Source organism: Trichechus manatus, unplaced genomic scaffold, assembly GCF_000243295.1.
Source record: "Trichechus manatus latirostris isolate Lorelei unplaced genomic scaffold, TriManLat1.0 scaffold00063, whole genome shotgun sequence".
Taxonomy (NCBI): Eukaryota; Metazoa; Chordata; class Mammalia; order Sirenia; family Trichechidae; genus Trichechus; species Trichechus manatus.
Window position 1 is genome coordinate 11,548,855 of NW_004443999.1, and position 7,866 is coordinate 11,556,720.

The 7,866-nt window shown below is 42.4% G+C and overlaps 1 pseudogene; it reads left to right on the top strand.

Annotated features, from left to right (window-relative positions):
• Positions 1 to 6,737: 6,737 nt before the first annotated feature.
• Positions 6,738 to 7,866, top strand: part of LOC111821086 (protein archease pseudogene) — a 4,826-nt pseudogene continuing 3,697 nt past the window's right edge.

Consider the following 7,866-nt stretch of genomic DNA (forward strand, 5'->3'; position numbering starts at 1 on the left):
TTAAAAAAAAAAAAACCCATTGCCATCGAGTTGATTCCAACTCATAGTGACCCTACAGGACAGAGTAGAACTGCCCCATAGGGTTTCCAAGGAGCAGCTGGTGGATTCAAACTGCCGATCTTTTGGTTAGCAGCTGTAGTCTTTAACCACTATGCCACCATAAGTCCACTTAGGATGGTTGAGACATCTATTAGGAGACTGAGAGAAGGACAAAGAGTGACCATATGATCCCAGGGACCAAAGGGGAAGGAATAGTATCAAGGGAAACATAGCCTGGAGGGAAGGGTGCTGCAGGCTGAGCGATGCAGGGGGCTCATCAGGAGGCGCTGGCCTCTGTGGACTGGGACCAAGACAGTTATCACTCAGAGCTTCTGCTAACTGCCAGGGATGAGCTCAGTCTGACTCAGGAGGCAACCAGGACACGGAGAAAGAAGGGATGCTGCTTCTTCAGCAAGGAAGACAATTGCATGACCCTGTCTGGGGCTTATGGGGGAACCAGGAGAAATCAGATGCCCACAGAAGGACCCAGGAAGGGAAGAGGCTGGGCTTGAAGACTGATATGAAGGATCCAGCCCTCGAGAATGTCTGTGTCAGCCTCCTCATTCCTGAGGTTGGATGTGGCCTCCTGATGTTCACGCTATGTTCACTGGGGTTTTATACACTGGATAAGTGACTTTGTTGTGCTCCAAGCATATGGCTGGAGAAAGACACTGCTGAAAAAGGGTTATGAGATGGGGGTGCTTGTGGGTGTAGTCCAGGAAGTAATCTGGGAACGCAAGCACTATGAATCTTTATTTTCCCTTGTACACACATTCTGGCTAAAGAGAGCAGACTCTTGCATAGGGCTTACTACTCTTCACATGTTTAAACCTCACTCCAGGAAACAAGGCTCAGAGAAAACTTCCATAAGACAATGAGGATAAAACCTTCAGGAAGATGAGCACAAACCTAAATTCACTTCGTGACCAATTACTACAGTAAAACCTGAGAAAGCTGGAATCTGTATAAGGCAGAAATCTATCAGAGAGGGAAAAGGCAAAGATGTTCCACTAACAGACAGTAAAAGGAAGTGGTAAGACTGCACCCTGTCAAAGGCGGAAAACTTGCAAGACCTGGAAAAACAAGGTAGTCCTGTTGAGTTCCAGCTCTCACAGGTTTCACCGTACTCCTTGCTTTCATACATGAGCACTCAGCCAGTCAGCAGCCATGTTGCCAACCCTCACAGGAGTCCGTCATTCACTCCCAGGGAGGTTCTAGCCACTCCAGCTCTTTTTCAGCTCCTGCCACTACAACACTGTCCAAGATGGAGTTTCTATCTCGATCACTTGGTGCCTTACAAGGGACTGATTTCAAACCCTAGTTCCCACTATTTATTAGCAATATAACCTTGGGAAAGAGACTTAATAGTATTAATTTATGAAAGAGGGTATAAAACCTTCCTTTTAGACTTGTTGTTAGGTGCCGTCAAAGTCAGTTCTGACTCACAGTGACCCTATTTACAACAGAACAAAACACTGCCTGGTCCTGAGCCATCCTCACAATCATTGTTATGCTTGAGCCCACCGCTGCAGCCACTGTGTCAATCCATCTCGTTGAGGGTCTTCCTCTTTTTCGCTGACCGTCTGCTTGTAGTAAGATTTTAATAAAATAATGTGTACAAGGGCTCTAGCACAATGCTCGGCAAAATGCTCATTTGAGCGTGTTAATGAGAGTTGGGTCTTGCTCAAGGTAGAAGGGAAGCTCTAACAGAAGAGTAACATGGTACCTCTCTCCCTCACAAGTGAGATTTCAGCCTACACATTGGGGCCATTCCTTTTGGGACACTGCAGCATCTCTAGCTGCCTGAAGCATGTCTGCTGCTACTCTTCATTAAATGGCCAAGAGATGATATTCATGACAAGCAAGTATTTTCTAGTTGTTGCTTAAAAGCAACAATTTTTTATTATTACTACTTCCCTTCCAATTGCTAGTGCATTTAATGGAATTGCAATAGCAATGTTGTCCCAGGGTGATGGGCTACTACAACTGAAAAATATCCCAAGATTCTATCTTTTTTATTAAACAACAAATGGGACACAGCCTCATCTCGTGAATGTTAATGTGATCAAGATCGCTGCCCACTGGAAAAATGTGTTCTGAGTCATGAAAAAGCGTCCCTTACCACATCAAACAAAAGGAAATCAATAGCCTTCAAAGGATTAACGTTCCCAGAGACTAGGGGAGAGTGGGGGGAAGAAGAGAAGTAATACTACTTTGTCAAAATAGTGTTTTTGACAAAAATTTTCAAAAATATCTCCTTCCTTATGTAGGGTGGGTTCAGTAAAGCATTTTATTTGTCGTGTCAGTGAAGTGTCAAAGTGATTTGGCCAAATGCAGAGGTGAACACTTGGTTTCAGTCTCATTACACACATTCTGCAAGCTTGCTTAATGATCAGCTAGGTATTTTCCTCAAAGTCTTGGCATCACCCTCAATGGGAATCAGGCCAGGGTATTTATTTAAGCTGTACAGACTTAGTTCTCCCTCCCATCCAACCTCTCTTCCCTCTCAACATCCACTGAATGACTGTAACGTGCACGGGTGTTCCACTGCCCTTCGTTACATACCCTTTCCCAAGGAAAATCAGACCCCGGCCTCTTTTCTCTGTCCTCCCCCCGCCTTTGCATCAAGAAGAAATCCCTGCAGTTTACCTTCATTATTTGTGTAAAATGAAAACAACCTGGTAAAAGTGAGTTAGCAAATGATTCCCATGTAAGGCAGACAATGTGGTGATACAGACAACTGAGCAGGCACTGAACCAGGATATGAAGCGAGGTATTTACCCTGGGCTTATTAATAAGCACATCCCATCTTCCAACGGAAACGAAGCAGTGGCACTGCAGATTACAGAACCTTAGTGCTGTATGCTAGGGGGTTAATGGTATGTTCTATGGGGCTGCTTTATTCAGCTTGGCCTTCTGACCAGGGGAGAGAAGCATGGTCAGAGAGAGAAGACTGTGCAGTTGCTGAATCAGGTATTTATTGTGTCCTTCCCTGTGCCAGCTAGCAGAAAAATAAGAGCAAGTCACGGCCTCCACTCTATGAACACACACTCCTCTGGGCAAGACCACAGTCATGTTTATTCCTCTTGACTCCAAGGTAGGAAGGCATAATTTACCTAAAGTTGTATTGTCCAAATGACTGTATTCAAGCTTAGGGGTAGGAATGAATTTTGTGTCTGTTGACAGGGGTATGACCAGATATGAAGTCTTTCTTTTTAATGTTATTGTGGTAAAATATATATATATATAAATTTTCCATTTTAACTATTCAGTGACATTAATTACATTCACCATGGTGCAACCATCGCCATGAAGTCTTTCTTTACACACATTATTTCAGCCAATTATTACCATCAAATTACCCAATTCTCTAATACATCATAAAAACATCTCCAACTGGCTCCCTGCTCATAGACAGAGGAAACAATTTGAACACCCAGCCAGAGGTACGTAAGCAAGAGTGACCAGAGGTGCATGGAGTTACAGAGATTACTATGGCCGGCTCTGTGAATTGGAAATCCAAAACCATTCACAACCCTGTCTCCCTTGCCCTCCTCTACTATAGAGGCCGAAAAGATCACATATACGCAGGTCTAGCCAATGAGATGAAAGAAAAAGTCACTGGTTGGAGCTTTCAGGAAAGTTTTTTTAAAGGGACAGACTTGGCTAGCAGAGCTCTTTAGCCAACTGTCCTTCATTTATTCTGTCTCCCCTTTTTTTTTCCTAAAACAGGTATGATACCTGGGGATACAGCAGTCATCTAGAGACCATGAAAATGAAAGCAACTTGCTAAGGGTAGAGAGGAGGAAGATAAATAGAACTGGGTGTTTGATGACATTTGGCATTGATGTACTTGTCCAAAATCATCTATCCCTAGACCTCCTGTTGCATGTGATAAATAAACCACTTACTTGTTCACGTCCTGTCAGTTATGTGTTCTGCTACTTGCAGCTAAATGAAATCCTAATGGATACAGTTACTCTGAGCATTCAACCTTTGCTAGCTCATCTCTGTCACATTCTGCCATTTATCCTAGTGACAGGAGTTTGCATCTATCTTTGACTGACACCTCCCTGGGCCTGCACTACTTCTATGGTACTAGATAAAATCTGTCTTTTACCAAACTTCCTGAAAATAGTGAAGTGCAATAACCATTCCAACTTAGTTTGCTCCTTAAATTCTGAAATCTTCATTATCATTGCATGATTTCTTAAGTTGGCAAGACAGGCTTTGTGATTTTCTGAATTTGTTCTAAACCTCCTTTTCTTCCTAATACCCCAATATCACTTTTTTGTAAACAAAGTTCTTACACTTTCCAGCTGACGACAGCCATAGGGGCCAATTCCATCTACTCTTTCAAACTATATCTCTAAAGACCATCTTCTACACGAAATCCTTTTCAAACGCCCTCTATAGGCAATAGTTTTCATTCAGAACTCTTCTAACAGATTCTACAAGCTAGCAGAAGCACAACAGTTTCTGCTAAAGGCCCATAAATATTTGATGGCCTGATCTTAACAGTTCCTAAAGATGAAACCACTTTGTACAGTATCAAATTGTCCCCAAAGACTCTTCTATCTGAATAGTTGTCTCTAGCCACTTTAATTATCATTTGTGGCATCCCACACTCCCCTTGAGGAGCCCAATGTAAATCAATGGGAAGCAATTTGTCAAATGTATAACATGCTTGTTTGTAATTATCTTAAAACCACTGTGTGTATGCAGTATGTTTTTGTACTGAAATGCACCACTGCTTAAGATTGCAAAATCTGCCCCCATCTCTCTAGAAGTAAAATCAGCAAAGAGAGAGTATAACAATAGTTAACAGTTATATACTCGTTGCCGTCGAGCCGATTCTGACTCATAGCAACCCTACAGGACAGAGTAGAACTGTCACATAGGGTTTCCAAGGAGCGGCTGGTGGACTCTTACTGCCAATTTTTTGGTTAGCAGCCAAGCTCTTAACCACTGTGCCACCAGGGCTCCAATAGTTATACAGAATTTACTATATGCCAGGCTGTTTTAAGCACTTTAAATTTAATATCTCATTTAATCCTCACAACAATCCTATGTGGTATGTACCATTATTACCTCAAATATACAAATGAAGAAACTGAGGTACAGAGAGACATAGATAGTAAGTGGTGAAGCTGAAATTTGAAAGCAGGTAGACAGCTCCAAAGTCAATGTCTTCACCACTATATTTACTGCCTGGGATGGACAGATTAACAATCTCTGCCTCCTGGTATTCATGACTTTGTGTAATCGCCTCTTGCATGTGAAAAGGAGTTTTGACTTCTTTTTAACCAATAGACTATGGCAGAGGTGAAAGAATGTCACTTCCATGATCACGTTTCATAAAGAACTGGGGCAGCCTCAAGCCCAACAACTAGCCAGGAACTGAATTTGGCCAACAACCACGGAGCTTGGAAGTGGGTCCTTCCCCAGTTGAGCTTTGGAATGAGACTACAGCCCCGGCTACCACTTTAATTGCAGCCTGTGAGATACCCTGAAGCAGAGGACCTGGGCTTCCTGGCTCATAGAAATTGTGAGATAATAAATGTGTGTGGTTTTAAGTTGCTTAAACCTGTTAAACCCCATTGCTGTTGAGTTGATTCCAACTCATAGCAACCCTATAGGACAGAGTAGAACTGTCCCAGAGTTTCCAAGGAGCAGCTGGTGGATTTGAACTGCCAACCTTTTGGTTAACAGCTATAGCTCTTAACCACTGCATCACCTGGGCCCCTTAAATTGCTTAACTGTAGTAATTTGTTATGCAGCAATAGATAACTTACGTGCTGCCTCTTGCTACAACTCTTATTTTGGAATATAAATTTGGGCCATCAGAAGTTGTCACTAAATGAGAAAACTGACTACCATTGTTTCTGGTTAAAATCCAGAAAAAAAATGAAACCAAAAGGAATCCAGGTGGAGGTATAGAACCAAATCAATGCTGTGCTGTTTGTGTGAAGGAGAGTATTTACTGTTCTCACTCACAGTACACCCTCTTCTAACCCTTGTTAATCCCTGTCCATGGGGCTATAGAGAAAACTGCCAGGAGGGAACAGACCAGTAAAGAGATGTACCTTATACATTTTTTAATTGAAATCATTTGCAGCATCCCAAATAGCTCTAAAGCCTTTAATATTAAGAATCATATGGGTTTTGCTGTCATGTTGTGTTATAGACAATGGGTGAGCATTCGGGATCTGAGAGCTAAGAAAAGGCTAACAACCCAGGATGAGGGAAAAGCACAAGAATAGCCAAGGCCCAGGAAGGAGTCAGTTGGGGAAACTAGACCATCAGTGAAGTATGGGGTCCGGGTTAGGCTCAAAGATCAGGTAGGTATCCAAGGTTAGATTAAATCAATGGTTCAGAATCTAGGGAGAAGGTCAGTGTGTAGAGGACTGAAAACAGAAAGAGTATGCAACAGGGAAATGAATTAATGCAAAACACTGTGAATAATAAGCCCAGAGCACTAGCAGAAGGTAAGGCCTTGATGACTAAAAGCTGCCACTGGCCTCAGTCCGGTCAATGGTATACATTTCAGGTCATATCAGACAACAGTCCTCAAACAAGGCTGACTGGGAGTCTAACGGGGAAGAGGAATAACAGCACCTCGGTAGAGAAAGGAGGAAACAGAAAGAGGGAGATGGCTATAATATTTGCCCATTGGCACCGCCATATCATTGATTCACATGATTATCTCTCTGGACAGTACTTTTCTAGGGAATAAAGGAGCTGAAGAATCAACCAATGGATCTTTGATGTCATCTAACCACATCCTCTCACTATACAGACCAAGAGGAAACTGAAACCTAGAGAAGTTAGTAACTTCTCCAATCCACAAAGATAGTTAGCAGCAGTGTCAGAAGTAGGATCTCCGCTGGGTGCTCTTCCTTGATGCCACTCCTGCCTATTAATCAACAGGGATTTGAAAGCCTGGGTACTCCGCACGGTGCAGACAAGTTACACCATGTATTTAAGTGCTAAATTGCGTAGACAGGCCGTAAGTGCTAGAGGAATTCAGAAGATAAATGAAAGAGTTCTGGAGTAATTAGAGAAGACTTGTGGAGAAGGTTCAATCCAATCTAGGCCATGAAGAATGAGGAGGAGCGATACATTTTTCTAACGAAGTCTAAATTTAACCGGAATGCCTAAACTCTTCATCAAGATAAGGACCTTAACCTTCCCCACTTCCCGTCTCCCAAATGTTTATCTAATATATTATGTACAAGAGTTTTAAAATACAGAAAAAATTGGTCTTTTTTGATAATCCACCCAATATGTCTTTATTTCTTTGTTCACTGTTACTTCTTCCATTTCCTACCTTCTGAATTCATTTTCTTCTGAGATATACATGTTTGAGTAGTTCTTTCGGCAAAGAGCTCTAATTGCACACATTCCCATTTTGTGTGTTTGGCATTGTCTATTTTACCCTCGTCCCTGAACAATCTTCACTTGGGTGAAGAATTCTTCTAGCATTTATACTTAGTGCTGAGAAGGCTGCTGTCAAACTGGATGGCCATTCTTTTGTGGGTAGTTGGTCTTTTCTTAGGAGCCCTGGAGTGCAGTGGTTAAGAGCCTGACTGCTAACCAAAAGGTCAACAGTTCAGATCTACCAGCCGCTCCCTGGAAATCCTCTGAGGCAGTTCTACTCTGCCCTATAGGGTCGCTATGAGTCAGAATCAACTCACTGGCATCAGGTTTGATCTTTTCTTGCTGCTGGCTTTGAAGATTTTTCTCTTTGTTTTCCATGTTTGGCAGCGTCATTACATTCTCACTTGGCTTGTTTCTCACTACATCCAGGTCTCTGCTTAAATGCCA